Consider the following 20,942-nt stretch of genomic DNA (forward strand, 5'->3'; position numbering starts at 1 on the left):
TTCTTTTTGCGCTTTTTCGGTTTGGGCTTCCCAGAAATTTGCGCACACAGGCGGCCATGTTTTTGTGGAGCAGAAAACACCACCGGCACTTGGTACCGTTCTGCCACTTTTTTCAGGTTGTGCGTAACTTTATGTATATAGGGCAGAACAACAGGCTTCGCCTCAGGTTGTTCTGGCCGCGTCGCACCTACTTGGCCTTTGGTTTTTCGTAGCAAGGCTTCGGCAACACCCACCACGATATAGCTTGGGTAGCCGACCGACAGAAGTCTCTTCAGTTGAGAGTCAAAGCTCTCTTGAACAGCTTGTGCACAGGACTTCTTTAGTGCAGATTCTAAAGCCAGAGACGCTATGGCCCTTTTGACGGTCTTTGAATGAGATGATGAAAAAGGGAGAAGCTGTTTACGGGCACGCGGGCGATAGACCCAACAAACATGGTTGGAAGAAAATTTAAAATTGATATATAAAAACTGCAGGGTGTCACCACTTGGAACCTCGTGTGTAAATTCAAGACCCTTCCCATGGCGGCTAAAATTCTCTAAAATTCCTTCTGCGGTGTCAATGCAGTCAGAATAACACTGTTTTATTAAAACCACTGAAAACTCGCCGAAATATCTAAAAACACGATGAACAACATCTTTGTCAAAACTTAAAAGCAAGTCCCGGTCAAAACTAGCAAGAAAATATTGCATAAGCGTGGCGCAACGCTTGACCCGATACAAATTCCTTGTTTCTGATTGTACGTGCGTCCTTCGAAAAAAAAAACACATTTTGAGTCCAGATAAAATTCCAACAATCGCATGAAACATTCCACCGACATACCACACGAATTCTGGAACTTAACCACGCCGTTTACATCAATGCATTGCCTAACCGCCGCAAACAGTTCCTCGTGCGGCACAGAATAGACTAAATCTTCAACGTCAACCGAAAAGGCAAACTCTACTGTGGCGTCATTCTTAATATAATCTATGACTTCAAGTGAATTCTGGGTGATAAACGGGTCGTAGATGTTAGGGCTACCAAGATGCCTCTGTAAAAACCGGCTTAAATGCGACTGCCAAGCTCCGCGCTCAGTAACAATACACCGGAAGGTCATCTTATCTTTATGCGTCTTAGGTGTGAAAAAGATGCTCAAACAATTATTGTTTTTGCAACTAGTAATAGATTTTGCTAGATGGGGCAGCTCAAGTCCCCGACATAATCCACAGCCTTCGCTTTCACCTTTTGGGCACTTGCCTTCACGGGTTTGAAGCTCTTTTCCATCGCTTCAAACCCGTGAAGGGCCGTGAAGATGGTTAACTCAAGAAATATGCTAGCTCTTGCTGCCAAGCGCATCGGCAACTCAACTACGGTGATCTTCGCGTTCGACGGACTCAAGGTGCCAAACTACGTCGCCTTGGCCACCAAAAGGACGTCTGCCCAAACCCCTCCAACCGCATCTGCCGGGGCTTCGGCCTCGGCCTCGGCCTCACATTCGTCGACCATGAACTCGGCGGCGTTCAAGTAGAGCACTCATTCGTGGAACTGATACCGACCAAACGCAGGAAGTAGAGCATATTCGTACTAAATTTGCACAGCAACCCATCCAAACGCCGCCAGAGATTCCGGGCTTGTGCTCCAGAAGGCAATCAAGACGGCGGGGTCCCAGACGCTGATCGTTGGAGGCACATATAACGCGGTAGAGGCGGCATGGGGTTACGGCTACAGCACGGCCAAGGGAAAAAACCTCGCACAAGATGCAAATAAGTTAGACTTTACGCTTATCACGGACCCGGTGCACCCAACGAGACATGGCAACTTGGGCACAAGGAACACGATCCCGGATGTGGCGTTCTTCAGAAACGCGGGAACCGCGACTGTCACGTGGATCAATACGACGGTCGTCCCGGGCAGCGACCACGCTGTCGTCGAAATAAGCATCCGAACACCGGACAGAATGGAAGGCAATAAACGCACCTTTACGTGGACGGATTGGGAGGACTTTCGAAAGCAACGCAACCGACAACTACTCCAAGCAGAAGAAATTACGGACATTGAAGCGTTGTCTCACACCTTGGTCGAGAACGCTAAAGCGTCGACCAAGGCGATCGAGAGTGATGTCGACACGGACAGGATGGACAGCCGCCTGGCGGACCTCATAGAGGCGAAGCATTCTATCCTTGCCAGATGTAAGACACAGGGGCTCAACTGGAGACTCAGAAAGAAGGTTGCGGAACTTAATCGCCACATCGAGGAGCACTGCTGCACGCTCAACGGCCATCAATGGGATGAGCTGTGCAACGCGGTGGACAGCCAATTCTACAACTGCAACGCGTGGAGCCTACTAACGCGTTTTCTGGATGAAACAAACACCAAGTCTCACCAGAGGGACCGCCTCGCACGCGTGCTACACAAGGAGCTGGGGAAACGCGGGAAAGATGTGGTGGCCGCCCGCGTTCGAGCAAAATTCTTGCCGCAGACTCCTACTTTGCAGCACGGCTCGTACACGGGAGAGCCCAACCAAGAACTGGACAGAGACTTCACCGTGGAAGTGACCAGAACAGCACTGCACGAACTAAACAGCAGGTGGGCACCGGGCCCCGACAGGGTGTCGAATCAGGCACTGAAGAATCTCGACGTGCGCTCGGTGGACCAACTGACAGATTACATCAATGGCTGCTGGCTGCAAAGCAGCCTCCCGCGCCAGTGGAAGAGCACGAGGACGATTTTAATCCCAAAACCAGGCAAACCGCCGAGCCTCGACAATCTCCGCCCATATCGCTGACATCGTGCGTCGGCAAAGCCATGGAGCACGCACTGCTCAACCGATGGCATTTGTATCTGGAGCAGAAAGGAATCTTCCCACCGTCCATCATAAGCTTCCATCAATACTTAGGCACACAAGACGCCATGATTCAATTGAAACACCAAGTGATGGACAACAAGACCACATGGACCAGGTTGATCATCGGACTTGACCTAGAAAGTGCCTTCGACAAGGTCTCGCACGCGGCGATCCTGCGATAAATTTCGCAACGAAACCTTGGCCTGCGCACATACAACTACGTGAAGGAGTTCCTGACGGACAGACGCGCACGTCTAGTGGCAGGAGATCTTCAGGTAGAAGAACAAACGCTGGGCAGCATCAACACCCCGCAGGGCTTGGTCATCTCACCCACACTCTTCAACCTGGTTATGATCGGGGTGGCAGCGAAATTACAAGAGATCGAAGACGTCCGGCATTCCATCTACGCCGACGACGTAACTCTGTGGGTGTGCAGAGGCAGCGATGGTCACATCAACTCTACGGTGCAGTCTGCAATCGACACAGTAGAAAGTCACCCACAAAGCACGGGCCTGCGCTGCTCTCCCGGGAAATCAGAACTCCTGCTCTCAAAGCACGAAGAAAGTGTGAGGAAAGCAGTCTGCGCACCAGCGACGGCACGGACATTCCTATTGTCCTAAAAATCAGAGTTCTCGGCATTAAAAAGATGCCAAGGGCCACAACGGAGGAGGCATCACCAGACTAACACATAACATGTCCAACGCCACCAGGCTCCTTAAAAAATCACCAACAGAACGAGCGGAATGAGGGAAGAAAACCTGGCACAGGCAAGAAGAAGACAAGATCAAGGTCCTCATTCGCAGGGTTTACAAGAACGCCTTCGGCCTGCCCGAATTGACCGGCACGGACCGCCTGCTTCAGCTGAAAACCCACAACACATTGAAGAAAGTCGCAGAGGCACAGCGCACCTCGCAACTGGAAAGGCTGTCTGGCACGAACGCTGGCTGCCACATCCTCGAGAAACTTGGCTTTGGATACCACAAACTGCAGGGCCATAAAGTTATCATCCAAGACAGAATCCGGCAGACAATTAGAGTCGATCCCATTCCTACAAAAGTTAATCCCATTCCTACAAAAGTTAACCGAGGAAGAAGAGACGCCAGAGCCAACGCTCATGGCAATGACATGGGTATTGGATTTGTGGACGTCGCCGTAAACGAGAGGGGCTCCCGATATGCCGTGGTGGTCGTCGATCCAGAAGGGGCAACAAAGATATCAGCAAGCGTGGAATGCGATCACGTAGATGTAGCGGAGGAAATGTCAGTTGCCCTTGCCCTCGCGGACCCGGTGTGCAAAACGGTCCTCTGCGACTCCAGACAAGCGATCAGAAAATTCGCCAAAGGACGGATATCGCAATGAGCGGCCGGAATTTTAAGCCGACAGCAAGTCCCCCGAGAGTTTGAACCACAAACACGGCTCCGGTGGTTTCCCGCACACATGGGGGAAGTGTCCGCGAACCACCGTAACGGGAATGAGACGGCACACACCAGCGAGCGCGAGCTCACAAACCGCGCCGGCGACGACCGTCCGTGGTACAGCACAAGGGACCAAATGCCGAGCTACACTGAAATCACCAGGGCCCTCCGCTTAGCCCGACGGACCTTTCCTCCTCCCAGCGATAACCTGGGCAGGTCACAGTCGGTCGCATTCAGGCCACTGCAGACGCGCACGTACCCTAGCTCGGCGCACTATCACCGAATGTACCCATAAATTTACACAACGAACACATGCAAGGTCTGCCGCAAAGACGTAGCGACCTTAGACCACATGCTCTGGGATTGTACAAAGAATCCGCACGGTGCAAACCTCTGCACCCTCCCGCTGCGGCTAACCGCTGCCTTGTGCAGCCCCAGCCTCGACGATCACCTCTGGGCCGTCCAGCAGGCCGAAGAGGACCAGCGGCGACACCCTTAAGCGGGTGACCTAGGCCCAGTCGGCGAAACCTCTGCAGGCAGTCAATAAAGTTTTTACCAACCAAGAAATTTGTCCGAGTGTTAGTTCTATCATCATTTATTTCGTGTCTGCTGATAGAAGTGACGGTTCTTTCGAGTTGACTAGTCAGGCACTCTGTCTCCACTGCTTCATCTTCAGTGGCAGAACGCATCGGCTTTATTCTAATGTTGGGATTGCCAGGGCTCCAATACATTTTATAATTTAGAACTTTTTCTTCGGTATACTGCAGCAGGTACCCATACGAATTGGTTTTATGTATTTATCACAGTTGTATTTGTTTAGAGCTTTTGACCCACAAATGTAAGTCGGGTGTTTTACATTGCTGATATCCTTACTTTTGAGAGACATATATATTTGTCGATAATATGAAAGTTTTCTGATTGGTGTTATACAAGCATTTTTACATGTGCTCTTCTCATTCACTCGGCAAGACAGGTTTCACTGCAAACCCGAAAGTTTTTGTGCATTTGGTGATTTTCGATAATTCTGCACATCTGCGTAACGTGCCTAAACCCATGACCTAACATATTGTGATTAGTGGTGCAGTGTAAGGGGAAGCTTTATATTTGCTGCGAAAGGCTACAGCTAGAGGTGTATCTATTGCCTTGGAGAATCGCTTGTATATAACCGCAAGTAAGCTAAGGAGCTTATTTCTCTAATCTAGTAGGATCCCTCTTGCCGATAGACGTTAGGGCGACGTTGTTCCAGACATGGACACCAGTATACACCTGAAGGCTGAGTGTAAGCTTTGTGTAGGGTGAGTATTATTCTTTATGTTATGTAGCATGATTGTTCTTTTGGAAGGAAGTTAGGTGAAAATTTTTATACTATGGACGCCATAAAATGCTTAAACACAAAAACGTTAGAAAACGTTTCTGCTACAATTCTGCCTGTGATCTGAAAGATCCAGAGTTGTGCCCTCGTCATCGGTAGCTTAAATTTTTTGTGCTATAAAGTGAATTTTCGACTTTCTCAGCATTACTGGCAAAACATTGAATGATAATTTTTAGGGTAAGCTTCGTGCGCAGGTATAATGTTGCTGCTTCAATCATGGTCTAGAATCATTACGCTGCTCATTAATCTCGTTCCTAAGGGTGTATTGTTACCCAGATCGTTCGCGAGTGCATAAATTCCGTCATGGCCAAAAGAACATTAAAAGTTGCTTGTTAGGTTACTGTGCCATTCACAGTTGCCTTGATTGCCACTGTTGTTCCCATTAAGCTGACGCCGTTGATTTCTGTTATACAGTATCTACATCTCCACAAACTCATTTGTATTTATTATAGTCGAAAAGTTCATCTTGCGTTTTGGAATGAATACACCTATTTTCGTATTGTGTCAGTGCGAGTGTAATAGTTATTTCAAAAGACGTGAGTCTGGAGAGCCACATTGCTCTATGATAGGCACCCAGCAGTAGTTGTCCCCTGGGAATGGCATCGCCGCCTTGAGCAGACGGGCGTGTTCTCCCGGATAAAAGATGAGTAGCATGGTTAATCACGGCTCACTGCTTCTAATGCTTAACAATAAAGCCTGAGCTGTTAATAAAAAGTCCGTGTGTTCGATATTTCGGCTCACTTTAGAGATTCCCATGTGGGAAAAAAAGAGGCCTCCACTACCGCGCACCGAATTGGCTGTGCAGCGTCGGTACGTAAAGCCTATATAAATAAATTAATAAATCAATTTTGCAGTCAATCAATCGAGGAAACAACCAATGAATGTATTTCTGTGAATTGTGCTTTTCTTGTTGGCGCAAGCCCTAACGATACGTTGCACGTTCGCCCTGTTTTCGCACTGTTTAAGTGTGCCAGAATACAAGTCCTGGTAGCATCAGGTTACAGCACTAGGTAGGGGAAAGTTTTCGTTTGAACAAGGTGCCACACCCCTGTATGCCATCTGGACAGTCTCCGGCCTGTTCCAAGTTACATCACCCTGCCCCGCCTCTAGTGGTTTACGACGTCCTGTTAGGTTACCAACCTGTCCAAGTCAGACTGATACAGGCTGCGAGACGGCGATGGTCAGGCTGCGATTGTCATCCTACGTCATACTTCTGGCGTCCACCTTTCACAGCCACGACAGTCTGTTCTTAGTGAGTTTTGACCTTTTTGCTATAATTTAACCTCACAGTGCCCCATACTGGGGCATGCTGTCGCCCTTTATTTGCCTAAAAACGGTTCCTTGAGCGGTTCCTTGAAAGTCAAAAGGTTCCTTGAGCACCACCAATGGCCCCCACTCTCATCTGGGTTCCTGTCGTCGGGTTTGCTTCGTGGTGCGTTTAAGGACGCCCTCGCCTTTAAGATGACGTCGCGCAATTGGTCAACAACACGTCCCGCCAGCCCTGCCAGGTGAGGGGCTTCCATTCTTTCGCAAAAAACCAACCCCAAAGATGAAGTCAAGATCAGTCACCACTGCCGAAGTCTCCGAGGAGCAAGAGGATGCTGCAGCGGCACAAAATGACCTAGAAGCAATGGGCGAGACCACGTTTAAAGTAGTCAATTACAAGAAAAAGTAACCGCCTAGAGTACCCGTGAAATTTCAGACAACGCAACCAGGATATTCCCAGTTGAGACTGAATCCGAACCTCCTAGCCGCCGCATGCCGACGTCGTGATGTCCGCTCAAAAAAAAGTAGACACCTCGCATGGACAAGGACGAAACACTCATCATTATGGTGCCAACACTTCTTCTAGCCAATCGCATCCTAGAAGTCACGAAAATCGATGGTATGGCCATCCGAGCTTGGGTTCGGCGCGCCTAATCAGCAAATTTTCGGAGTTTCTCGGCGTGCCTCTAGAGTACATCGACAGTTAACAGCTCGAGTATCTACAGGACGACGGTGTAATGTCTATGAGACGACTGGAGTCTTATGTTCTCGATAAAAACGGAACAGTCGCAGAGTCGCGACGAGGATTAGCGATTCTGGAGTTTGCAATAGACTCCCCCTTGCCTAAGCGTTCATACCTTGGGTTTTTTGGCTACCCCACACAAGAATGTATGATTGGAGCTAGGCAGTGCATTAAATGCCAATGATAGGGGCAGAATGCAAGCAGTGTAATGGTCCTGTCCGGCGCAAACCTTATGCTGGGCCATATTCCCTCAAGGACTGCACATCACGGTGTCATTCGCAATGCGCCAATTGTGATCGCTCGCACCAGGCACCGTATGAATCATGCCCGAAGAACAAAGCTGCCACACTCGCTCGGGCCACACCGCGAGTGCAAAGCACAAATTACAGGCGGCAGGATCCACCCCCTATCCCGTAAATGGTATTTACTCCGACCAATGCCCTCCGAACAGATGAGTATGCCTTAACCAAGACGGCGGCACCTAACAAGTCAACCAACTCTCCTCGAGCAGACACTTCGTCGCAAAACAAGACGAACCCTAACAATCCCTACGCAGTGTCGGTTCAGGAGAATCACAAGTCGCTGCTGACAATATACACGCAACGCCAGCCCACAGCTCACCCTGAGCATCCGAGCTCTACCCAGCCTCCGAGAGCACGGAGCACCCATTTAAATAATATCACAGCCAGCTCGACCAATACTGACCTCAGACTGGTTCGGATACCTATGCTCTTGCCGCTATCAAGACAATTTTCCCTGCAGTTCCAGCATCCGTAAGCCTCACCAATTTCGAAGATGTCTTCGCTTAAGATGCATTGCTTAGCGCCTCGTTCCCGATGCTGCAAAGTTGATCCGCAACCACGTCATTACAACTCAAGCTGCAGGACCCCAACTACCAATTCACAATGATTACAGAACCTCTACCATTTTCCAGTGGGAGGCGCGTGGCTTGCGTTCAAAGCTTGCGGAATTCCTAAATTTTGTGAACACTTATCGCTTCCCTTTCATTGCCTTCTGTGAATCTTGTGTGGGTTAGGTGATTCGGATGAGTGGCTACCAAATAATGCATTTGCGGGAATTTTTGCCACGACAGGCAATTAATTGAAACTGCCTTTGCACCGCACAATACATACGAATATGCTTGTGGCACTACTGTGCTCAGCCGTCAACCTTTCACTTTTATATCCGCCTACTTCGAGCCAGGTGCTGCATTCGACGCCTCATGGCTAAACAATCTTATTAAGACTGCTCCCGCACCCAAAATAATTTCTCGGGATCTTAATAAGCATAATGTACTACAGGGGAGCACGCTCCAAACGCAAGAGGGAGGAAGCTGGTTCACCTGTTAAATAGCCATGCTGTTGAGCCATTGAGCGACGGCAGTTTAACTTACCTCACGCCCCAGAACGCCACCAGCTGCATTGACCTGTCATGCGTTTCATTTGAAGTTGCTGGGCGATTTACATGGATCACTGATATCGAACCAATAGGGTTTCATCATTATCCAATATAGATAACCGCCCTCGACGCTTCGCAATCAACGCGCATTGATAACGTGAACTACACGAACTTTGACGCAATTACCCGCGCTACGAATAGATGTCTGACAGCTCAGACTAGTGACGACGAACTCATCAGCGCAATGGCATCTTGTTTGTGGGAAACAACTTGCAGCCAAACAACCGCCGCGATATAGCAAAAATTGATGTCGAATATAAAGAGATAGAGAGAGAAAGAGACAGAGATACAGTGATCACTTTATTTACCCTTAACCGGGTTCACAGAAGCAGTGTGCCCGTTCGTTTGAGGCCGGCGGCGACATTGTCAGCGCGGGTAACCAGCAGTATCTGGACCTCTGGGTCCGAGCTGCCCAGCGCTCCCTCCTATTGCTCATCCCTAGCTATGGAGGCAAAGGAATCTTGAGGGCAGGCACACATAAAGTGGACCAGTGTGGCTGGGTCCCCATAGATTGGAAAGTTTGGCAAGGGAAATTGCGAGGGGTGAATGGGGTGGATTAGTGCTCCGTAGGCCAAAGAGTTTGCCTGCAGGAGTTGCCATAATCGCACCTGATGTTTTTTAGCTGAGGGTTGGCCGGACGGTATCGACGGCGAGGGAGGCGGTATGCGTGGGTATTGTTGAGGAAGGACAATGAAGATGGCAATAAAAAGGACGCTGCACGGGAATGAGGGCATGGGTCAAGCTCGAGCCTCGCGCTCGGGCAGTGCTGCGTGACGAGCCCCGTCGAAAGGGCGACGGCCTGTCAGGCTCCTTTCGTAGCTATCTGCGACATTCTGGTGCCGTTATACCCGGGAAACTGACGCCACGAGCAGACCTGAACTCACGCGGCGCCGACGTCGAGGACCCGAGGCCTGGGTTCCAGGAGGCTGCGCGATTCCACAGGCCTCATCGTCGATAGCTTTCCGCCGCTGCTGCTCGTGCCTAGGACACCCGATCACCTGGTTTTGCGAGTCTACACCCATGGACAAAGTCCGCCACCACTGTGGTGCGGCTCGGGCCGCTATAAACAAGAGAATAGCCACCATTGAATCCCTGTATCTGAATGCGGCAACGACTGCTGTTGCTTGTCAAGCGCCTCCGAACCCCATCAACGATATGTTTGAGGCGATGGAGGCTCTCGACCAGAAGATACAGGAAGTATTAGATTGAATATAGGCTTTAACGCGGCGACGTAACGCATGCGATGAGGCGCGCCATAGTGGGGGGCTCCGGATTAATTTTGACCACCTGGCGATCTGTAACGTGCGCTGAAATCTCGTACACAACGGTGTTTTCGCATTTCGCCTCCATCAAAAAAGTGGTCACCGTGGCCGGGAATTGAACCCGCGACCTCGTGCTCAGCAGCGAAACGCCTTAGCCACTGAGCCACCAGAAAATACAGGAGGGTCTACGCGAGGAGGACATCGAGGCAGATCTGGTTGCCCCGTGGGATTACGATGCTAAGGTGAGGTGGTGGACATGCGGGAGCGTGTAGAGTTTGCCACAAGGCCCGCAGATATGTCACACGCTGTCGCTGGGGGTTCGGGAACGGGAGATCGCCCGAACGAGGCCTAGATAGCCAACCTGCGTCAGCCGGCGGTCTCTCCTATAGTCACCAGCACGCGCTTCAATGCGCTGCCCGCGCTGCACATCCATTTTCGGGCGACCGGTTGAGCTGGCAAGCGCTTTGGGACCATTTCGATGCCACCATGCACAGCAATCCCTACTGGGCTCGAATCATGAAATTCAAGTATTTGACATCTTAATTGACGAGCAAGGTGAAGGCGGCAATCGAAGGGATCCAACTCTCGCAGGCCAACAACAATGTAGCAGTAAGCACCCTCACCACCACATTTGGGCGGGCCGACCTGCCCGTGAGGACCATATTGACAGCTTGCTCGGCTTGGCCCCTGTGCGGAGCTCTGCAGAGGTCAAGAAACTTCGATACCTCTACGACCAGATATCCTTTCGTGTAAATGCGCTGAAAGGTATGGGGTGGCGGCGATGAAATACGCGGTGGTGCTGTATCGTGTACATATGAAGGCCCTGCCACCCTATCTCGGGATCCTGTACCGGCAGAGGGTTAAGGAGGCAATCTCTCCGGACAGAGCAGCCAGCTCGTTCGAAAGTGCGAGGCAAGTGAGCGAGAGAGATAGCTCGTCGGAAAGGGCGAAGCAAGTGGACGAGAAACTGGACGTCTGCGCATTCAGGTAGAAGTCCGCGAGGAAGGCAACTTTGTCCATCCCAGGGTTCCAGAGCAGCGCTCTCAGGAAAAGCGCGAGGCCCCAACTTCCGATTTAGGCCTTCCATCGGCTGCTGCCTTACCAGCAGGTGCTTCGCTGCCTCCGACAAAGGCAGAACCATGGACACAACCATCACAGCGGCAGTGCCCTCTATGTGCAGCAGACCACAGTATAGCACAGTGCATAGTACAGATGTGGCTCAAGAAAAGCTCCGCAAGTTACAAACCGGTGGACGCTGCTTTTGTTGCGGTTCGAAGTGTCACTTTGCGCAGTGCTGCAGAGTATCGAGGTCGTTGGTTTGCGTCTGTTGCTCCCAAGGGCACCTCACAGTTCTTTGCGACAGAGCACACCCGCCCGAGGCAGCTGCGAACGGACGAGTTCGAACGGCCGGAGCGGGTCAGGTCAGCGTGCTGAACGACGTACAGGCAACTCCTACCGTCATGTCTGCATCGTCTGGGTAATGCAGCGCGGTGCGCATCTACCTGAAAACCGGGAGGGCGTGGGCGATTGGAGCCAGCCACTAGCTGCCAGTCCGCGTACTGTTGGATTCGGGCAGTCAGCGCACGTTTATTCGGCGTGACCTGTCACGTACATTGCGTTACCCAGTTTGGGGGTTACTTTTGGAGACTCCCGTCTGAAGTCATCCATGCGATGCAATCGCGTTGCAGTCCCAATCAAAAGTCAGCAAGACGGTAGACGCATCACCATCGAGGCTTTGTAGGTGCCCAAAATTTGCGTGATGACATGTCCGGCTTTAAAGGCCGACCTACTAAGTAAGATGGCAGGACAGAACCTGACTGGCGCAGACGTTCGGCTGGCAGTCACCCACATGGAGGATCGAGTGAGCATCGTCATTGGCTCCGACTCTTACTAGAAGGTGTCGTCCGGAGGAATATCGCGCTTGACTCCCAATATCACTGCCTCCGTGACATTGTTCGGCTGGACGCTGCAAGGAACAGGGGATGTCAGCTACAGAACCGCAAGAGAGTTTGGTTACACATCTATACAAGCCTGCACGGCCTCGCGGCCTACCGCAAGGGCGGTCAGGAATGTCGTGGCCTATGATAGAATTCAGGACAGATTAACGAGCGCAGGTTCCGGATGCTCCACCCAACGCGGCACTCGTCGGCCGCCCAACCAGTGCAGCAAGACAAGGCGTCAGCCAGCCAGAAAAGCTACTCCAGCGACAACACCAACTCCAGCGCCGAGAAGTCAAACCCCACTCAAGTTTGCGACATCTCCAAGGCCTCTGGAGGGGTCGCTCAGCAGAACGCGTAAGTTAACAGCTTCCGACTGTTCAACTCATGCATCACAGGTTGCGAAGCCTTCCAACCCAGTACCGCTGCCTCCGAAGACTTCGAGGCGTGAGCCTCCAGCCCTCGACATTCGTTAACACGATTCGCAGCTAAATGGGTTGGCCTCACGCACAGCCCCTGCTGACCCGCGCATCACGCCTCAAGAGCCGGCAAGCAGAATGTGGGGTACGAAAAGCATTGTCCCGTGAAATGACAATTCGTTTTCGAACACCGGCACGGACCCGCCAGTTTTTGGCTACTGCTCTTGAGAACGCCGCTCTTCGTTCCCGGCCGTGGTTCCTGAGAACAGCGCTCGTAGTCGCGCGGTCCACCCGTCAAACATAATGTGGTGCAGCCCGACGCCGAGGAAACTCATCGAGACGCCACAACCTGATTCTGTATTAGCGGTTGAGTTATCTTGCCTCAAGTTGTCAGGGGGACAACCTGGAAAGCTCGTCCTTTCAGTGAAGTTCTGTGGCCGACGCACCGGCGCGAAGTACTCTTCGATAAACTCACTGTGATAGATGTAACGACATGTTCCGGCTCTACGTGCAATTTCCTTACCTCTGTCTGCTGTATTTCAAGGCATTTCTCCTCCAGAGCATCCTTTTGCTATCTCTTGAAAATGACTGCATTTGTGTGATCGCCTATCAGCTGTTTTCTTCGTGCTTGGCCTGCACATCGTCGCGGCGGGGGAGGGTGTTGAAGAAGGACAATGATGATGGCAACAAAGAAGCCGCTGCACGGCAACGAGGGCACTGCCCCAGGTCACGCCTCGCGCTCGGGCGGTGCTGCTTGACGAGCCCCATTAAACGGGCAACCGGCTGTCTGGCTCCTTTCATACGTCGCGATCCGCGAAAGTTATATAGTGGAACTTGAATACCTGATTCCTGACTGACCTGGCGCCATCGTAGGGGATGAGGCTGGAACCGACACGGATGGTCAATCCTCGTGCTGCATTGTGCGCTGCCTCATTAACCCAAACCAGTGTGCGCCAGGGTCCAGAGAATGTCTACCAGGGAGGACGGGGGATTTCAAAGCAGACATTTGGACGCCACGGACGCTATGTACCCACGGGCGAAGTTTCGGATGGCCGTTTTCGAATTCGTGATTACAATTGTAGGTGTCGGCTGGGTTGATAGTGCGAGCGCTATTCCCGCCTCTTCTGCAGCACCAGGGGTGCTTGTGCGGATGGTTAGAGAGTTAACAGGGGGGCCATTCGGGCTAATAATTACGGCGAGGGCAAGGGCGTCGTGATGGCGGTAGTCTGCCGCATCTACATACATATTGCCAGGTTTTGTGGGAAATTTTTTGGCCAGCGCCTGTGCCCGCGGCTCTCTTCTACCTCGGTGGTAGGTGGGGTGCATGTTCCTCGGAAGAGGACGGACGCAGAGGCAGTCGCGGATAGGTCAGGGGATAGGAATAGCCGGTTTGCAGCAGGCTGGTCCGCTGATATGAAGTCGAACCAGTAAGTGCAATCCAGTGGACGCAGTTGAGGGGCGATGGAGCTGATTGATATGGTGTGCCTCGACCAGCTCCGGGGCAGTATTATGAACCCCGAGGCGCTCAACTCTGGCAGTGGATGAACTCAGAGGAATTTGCAGAGCAGCTTTATAGGGCTCTCTTATAAGACAAATTATTTGGTTCATTTCTTAGTTCAAAACAGGAAGGTAGGGGAGAGAATATGTTATACGACGAATGATAAAGGCTTGGACAAGCCTGATTCCCTAAGTCGCCTTGAGACCATGGTAGGGTCCGTTAAATTGTCGGATGACACCGATTCTCTCATTAACGGGTGAGCTGGATTGCGAGATAAATTTTGTGTTGCTGCCATTATGCTGCATGATAAACTGAGGAACATGAACGTGCGCAGCTCAGGGATCAAGTGTTCAGTGAGGTAATGGTAGTCGCGAGAATTTTGAGAGGTCAGCTTGGCTGCCACGAAAAGAAGCTCCGATATTGCGGGTGAGCCCTCCAGGCCCGCAGACTGTGCTTCCTTATTCACGAAACGTGCACCTTGCTGCATTGTGTTTTCAATTAATGTGTCGCTACAACCAGTGACCCATAATGTTATATCTTCCTCATACAGGCTGAAATGAGGGTGGGGAATATTTTCAAGCTGATCGCGATGTTGAGGAGAGCCCAATAAATATTAGAGGCGAAAGAACGGCCCATTGTGGAGTCCCTACGGAAGAGAGAGTCAGCACGTCCGATTTAATGTACCCTATTTGAATCAGCGTTGTACGCGCCGTTAGGGTTACGCACGTAGTTGTGCAGACGCTCTCCAGGGGATGTTGTTTCCAACCTACGAAAGATGGCGCTGTTGATGACTCGATCAAATGCTTTGGTGAGATCCAGCGCAAGGATTGCAGCAGTATCAAGTCGGGTTGAATGGTTGATTACCTCACGGGAAAGTTGCAGAAGGACATCCTGAGTTGAAAGTCCAGGGTGGAAGCTAATCATCGAGTGTGGAAGAGCACTGGTATAATTCAGATGAAGCGTTAGGCGGGCGAGGATGATAAGCTTCAGGACCTTATCAACACATGAATTTAGAGATATGGGCCACAGATGATATATAATAAGAGGCTTTCCAGGTTTTGGAAAAAGTGTGACCTTGGCATGTTTCCTTTCAGAAGGCAGTGCCCCGCGTTCCTAAAAATCATTGAAGTATTGCGAGAGAGCCGATGTTGAGGGATCGTCCAGGTTGCGGAGCATTTTGTTGGTTACTCCGTCTGGCCCCGGTGCCTAGCCTGGGCGAATAGCCAGAAGAGTGCGGTGCTCTTTCGCCTCCATGAAGGCAGCTTGTAGTTTATGATTAAGTGATCAACGATATGGGCAAAGTGGCTGAGAGTCTCCCTTGGGATTATATACAGATCAAGCTCTATTCATTAGTTCCTGAATCGTACCCAGGAATTTTTGTATGATCGCTGTGAGCCGATGACGCGGTTCTGTTATTGTGCGAGTGGGGTCCAGCAGTTATCTCAAAAGGGACCAGGTTTCCTGAGTATGAGAGGCTGTGCGCGATACGAAGAGGATCGGGGCGAAACGCATCCTGAACCAAAAGTATGTAGAACTTGCGAGCTTCCGACGAGCGCAAAGACATGTCAGGCGCCACCTAAAGAAGCTACGCCGGCCACGTTGAATGAGCTCATGTGCGACATTGAATGCCACGTAACCTCTCACACGAATATTTCCCCGAACCGTGTTTCGGGTTTGTTTGTTTATGTTTTACTTTCGACGACAGCTGCGCCGGGTTATTTTATCTGTTTTATCCGTCGGCCAAGTGAAGCGCATGTTCCCGACTTTCGGCTGCGAGACTTATCTATTTAATAGCGAGAATGTCGTAAAGAAACCCCACCAGCTTGAACAATTTATGAATTACAGGTTTCTGGATGCAAGTCGAATGTTCGTGAAGCCATCGCACCTGGATAAAAATGACCGCAGAGCAGACGCCGCGGCATTGGACTTTCAGGTGCTTGCCTGCGCAAGTTACTTTGTTGACTGCTGTTTCGCTGCCTTCGTATTGTTTGAATTCTTAGGGGAGCACAGGTTTGCTACAATAAAGTTGTTTTCCTTGAAGCCAACTGCGGCTACTTTGGCTCCCTGGCCAACGGCTAGGTAAGCTCGACGATTATTCATCTGAAACTAGCCTTGGCCCAGGTCGTTTCAACTGTTCGCCGTCGCTCTACCCGTACCAGTCGCGCAACTTCCATAGCAATGCTGACTTCGCAAGTAGAGGATCCCCCAGCCCACAGAGGGGAAACAAAAAGCAGAAACTTCCGGATTTAAAGTTGCACAACGGAGGAAAAAAGAAAACCCTCCAACGATGCTGCAACTCCCTGAAGACCATTACTCACCACATGCCCTCGGACCGAGGACCCGATCTAGCCTGGACGTGTCTCCCGAACACGACGACTACATGGCGAGACGTGTACCCGACATGAAAAAGCCAGACGCTGGGTAGAAGATGATAACGAAGACGAAAATGTCCGACCTGCAATACGCACAAGCCGACACACGACGCCCCAAAGCAACCAAAACTTGAGGAAAGCGGCATCGAACGTCCAGCTGCCCATCGACGGCTTTGATGTAGTCACCCGCATAAAAACGGATATGTACTACAAAATTGTGAGCTGACCATTTGCGGCTCAGCTGAAAAAAGTTATTACCAGATGGGGCGGTCTGCACATGTCAGGAGGCCACCTCGGTCTGCACAGCAGGGGCCACCTCGGCACACCAAGTGGAACGTGCACATCCCGGATCACCATAGACGGCATGACGTCCCCTGCTGCGTGCGTCATGTTGCATAGCTCCTACCGCGACGTAATTTTCGGAATGAACTTTTTGACAGAAAACGCCACAATAGTTGATGCGAATATTGATTTTAAAATTGAACAAAATACTTATTTAAAGGAATATCCAAGAGGGCAGAAAAGTCGCATGTCTGGTTTTGATATGGTAATCTCCATTTGCCACCTACAGCGTCAATATGTTGTTTTGGACAATTCATTCTGTATGCTAATGAAGTCATCAGTGCAATTTATCTGCTTAAAAAGAAAGCAGTCATCCGGAAAGAGCACAAGCATGACGTAATAACAGATGCTGTATTATAAAATATCGATTAGAAAGACAACTAGAGCCAACATTCAGCCATGTACTCGAAACTTATCACTCTCAGCTGCTTGATATGCCGTGACTGTTTTTACAGCTTGACGCCGGATTTGAAAAAAATAATAACCAGCGAGTAGTTTTGTCACTCAGTTGTAACTGGTCCACTTTAAACATTAGTAGATTTTGGGGAGTGTCATCGATACCTTTAGAAAAATAAACAAATATTGCGTCTGTGTAAATGGATATGTCCACAGATTCACTTCGTCAGTTCGAATTCGAACAGTTGGTCTCGAACTTGAAAATGTGTCAAAAATTGTTTCTATTCCGAATATCTCCTGCGTTGGGTGAATGACTTACATGCGAAGTCTTTATAATAATATTGTTACGGTGGATGGCAAAACGTTTATTGCCGAAACATTTATTACGACATAAAATCGAGTACGTTGAAGGATGCGGCCATTGCCGGTTCCCGCAATACCCGCGAGCACAGGCTTCTCTTACTTCGTCAGCTATCCATCACAACTTGACACACACCCCTTGAAGGCATTTGGTTCGCATAAGCATTCAACTACTTCCCGACATGAGATTTCACCCGGTCGCACATAATGCGTGACATTTTCCCCAGTCGCAGACGAAGCCCTTCGGGCGAGTCGCAGTCAAGGGGGTGTGTAAAAGGGCTTCAAACGGGCGACGTGGGCGAGTTTCTTTTGGTATGCCTGCATCGAGATATGGTCAGATTAGAGATAACGTTGGGGACCCCACTCAAGCGATTGACGACGACGTATGGGCCCGTGTAGCGGGACAGAAACTTGCTGTACAGGCTTCGCTTGCGTACCGGTGTTCACAGCAAAACGCGGTCGGCTTTGGCGTAAGACTGCATGGCGTCGACTGTCGCAGAGCGGTTTTCAGCGGCACTGGAAAGGCCGGTTCTGCAAGCGAGTGACAAGACGCGCCTCTTTGGGAAGACACAGCGTATGGGAAACAGATTGGTCGTGATTTAAAGGGAAGGGCAAAAGCGTGTACAGGAAGCTAGGAGGAGTAGGCGCATAAAGCAAAAAGAAGGGGCTACAGCCTGTGATGTCGTGCTGAGCCGTGTTGCACGCGCACGTTATGAAGGGTAAAATCTCTTTACATGTCTTGTGGCGGCGATAAACGTACATTGAGATCGTGTTTGTAAAAGTACTGTTTCTTGCGACCTGTCAAGCCAGTTGTTTGAGAATTATACGGTGTCGAATGACGAAAGTGGATTAACAAAGGCGCAGCAGGTCTTCCAAAACGTCAGCGAAGAAATGCATACTGCAAAATTTAACATACACTCCGGAAGAATCATGCCCGAGGACAACACAGTCAAGCAGGAACTACAAAACATTCACTGCCGTCGCTCGTCGCTACTGCTATAAATGCCGTTTCAGCGCCGCGCGTGAGATGGTCGACGCAGACAATTTCTTAGCGATGGCCGGTCGAGGAGCGTGTTGAGGGCCGATACGGTCAGTGCCGAGTCCCTGGAACGGAAATCTGGAAGGTGGAACCGGCTAAAGCTGACCAGGTGGCTTGCTTGTACGACCCTTGTAGCGCTGGCACTGGTGTCAGCTGGACACGTAGTGCTGGACTCTGCGCAACTTTTGTGGCTAGAAGAATCGCTCTTGGATGCGCTCCAGAGTGCATATGACATATGACTCTAAGTAGGCTTATCATGCATACTGCGTAAAGCTGAAGCAGGTAGGCACGTTGGAACGACTACTAGGTATCGGGCGCCCCAAGGGTTGTAATTTTTCGTAGAAGGCAGGCCGTCGCGAAAGGAGTTGTGTTGAAGAGCCGTCTCAGAGTGCCGAGCACCAGCGAGAAGAGGCAGAAGTCTCGCGTGGTTTTGCTGCTCCGTTCGGAACGTCATACGGTCTAGAAATGACTGGTCCACAGCTGCTAAAGAGTTGTCAAAATTGTCGGCTTCGAACTCAGTCCGCGCATTCGGAAGTTGGGAAAGGCAATCAGCTCTCACACGCCGATGGCAGCTTTTCTACGTGACGACAAAGTGACGACAAAATCGCACTCTTGAAGTTTTCACGCATATCTTGCGAGTCGAGTCACGGAGGCAACCAGGCAACAGAGCGCGTGATCATCGGTAACAATTCTAAAAGGCAGGCCATATATGTCCGAACGAAATTGGGTTAGTGCAAAGACCGCAGCCAAGCATTCTTGCTCGGTTACTGTGTTATTCCGCTCAGCCTTTTAAATGCGTAGCATTTCTTAGGCTCGCCAGGTCCTCCGTGGTTGATAGCGGTGCCGTCCACACGCTCACTGCGCATGCGCAACCCTCCTTCTTACAACCACAGCTCCGCGATACTACACTATATAAAAAAAGAAATAGCGGTGCCCGGTTTTGATCCCACGAGTCTCTGGCCTCAACGGGAGGTATGCGGTGCTCTTCCCACTACGCTACAAATCCGGGACAGGAGCAAGTGCTACGAACGCGCCTTATGTCCTCGACCCATTCAAACTACGTCAAGAAGCAACTGATACAACGAAGGCACGCGAAGCTGAACGTCAACGGAAAGGACGAACTGAAAACTTTAGAGGGGGATGCTGAATTTCCCGTGGGAAAGCTGTGGCGGGAAGCGCCACGCGCCTTGCAGCTCAACCAGCCCCGTCCGCAGCGCCTCTGATGCTGATTGTGGCAGGATGCCCCTAGGGATTGGCCAACCAAACAATCCATCACGAGATAGGTTCGCGTTCAACCACCGTCGTCATCTTCTTGTAGGGGAACCTCCGAAAAAGAAGAAGAAGAACGAGAAGAGAGAGCTGCGAAGAGGAGGGCGTGTACATTGCTCTCTGCCGGTGCACCAATGTCAACAACCTTTACCTCACCAAAGCTGACGGAGACTACCGATTCTACCTCAGAGACGACATCGACAAGAACATGATGGACGAGTTTCGGCGCCTCGAGAACCACAGCCTACTCACCGTAATACAACAGCACTTGCGTGCCTTTGCCACCGGTGTGGACCGGGACGCGGAATTCCCTCTGGCGCTGGTAAAAACCAGATCACTCAACATAACGGCAACACAATGGAACCACACGGAACCGCCACGGCGCTTCGCATCCTCATCAGGGTTCGCCACGGGAAGATGGTGTAACTTTTTTAGGCAGCGGCAAACGTAAGCGCTCGCATGCTCTGCGTTATTGTGCTTCTGTATAGGTACTCCTACTAGCCCGATTCCTGTAGCATCTGCATGTATTTCGGTAGGAGTGCGACGATCATAGGGGCTAGGGTTTGGTCTCTATGTCAAAAGAAATTTCAAACGACAGAGCGTGGCCTCACATTCCAGTGTCCATATAAAGCAGGCGTTTTTGTGCAATATGGCAGTAAGAGGAGACGCCAGGTCAGCGAAATGATGAACAAAGCGATGGAACTACGAGAAACGTCCTACGAAGCTACAGAGTTATCACACTAATTGAGGTTGCTTGAAGATCCTGACAGCTGCAATCTTTTTAGCGTCCGATCGGAAGCCATCCTCGTCGGCGAGGTGTCCAAGAACCAGCGTCCGACGTTCACCAAAACGTTCCGACGTTCACCAACCAATTAGGCACTACGAATGCGCATTGTAGGCAATAGAGAACGGTCGCTACGCGCGTGTTATGTTTGTCAAACATTCGTCCAAATACCACGACATTGTCCAGA

The sequence above is a fragment of the Haemaphysalis longicornis genome, unplaced genomic scaffold (assembly GCF_048455015.1).
Source record: "Haemaphysalis longicornis isolate Haplotype H1 unplaced genomic scaffold, Haemaphysalis longicornis Haplotype H1 scaffold_11, whole genome shotgun sequence".
NCBI lineage: Eukaryota > Metazoa > Arthropoda > Arachnida > Ixodida > Ixodidae > Haemaphysalis > Haemaphysalis longicornis.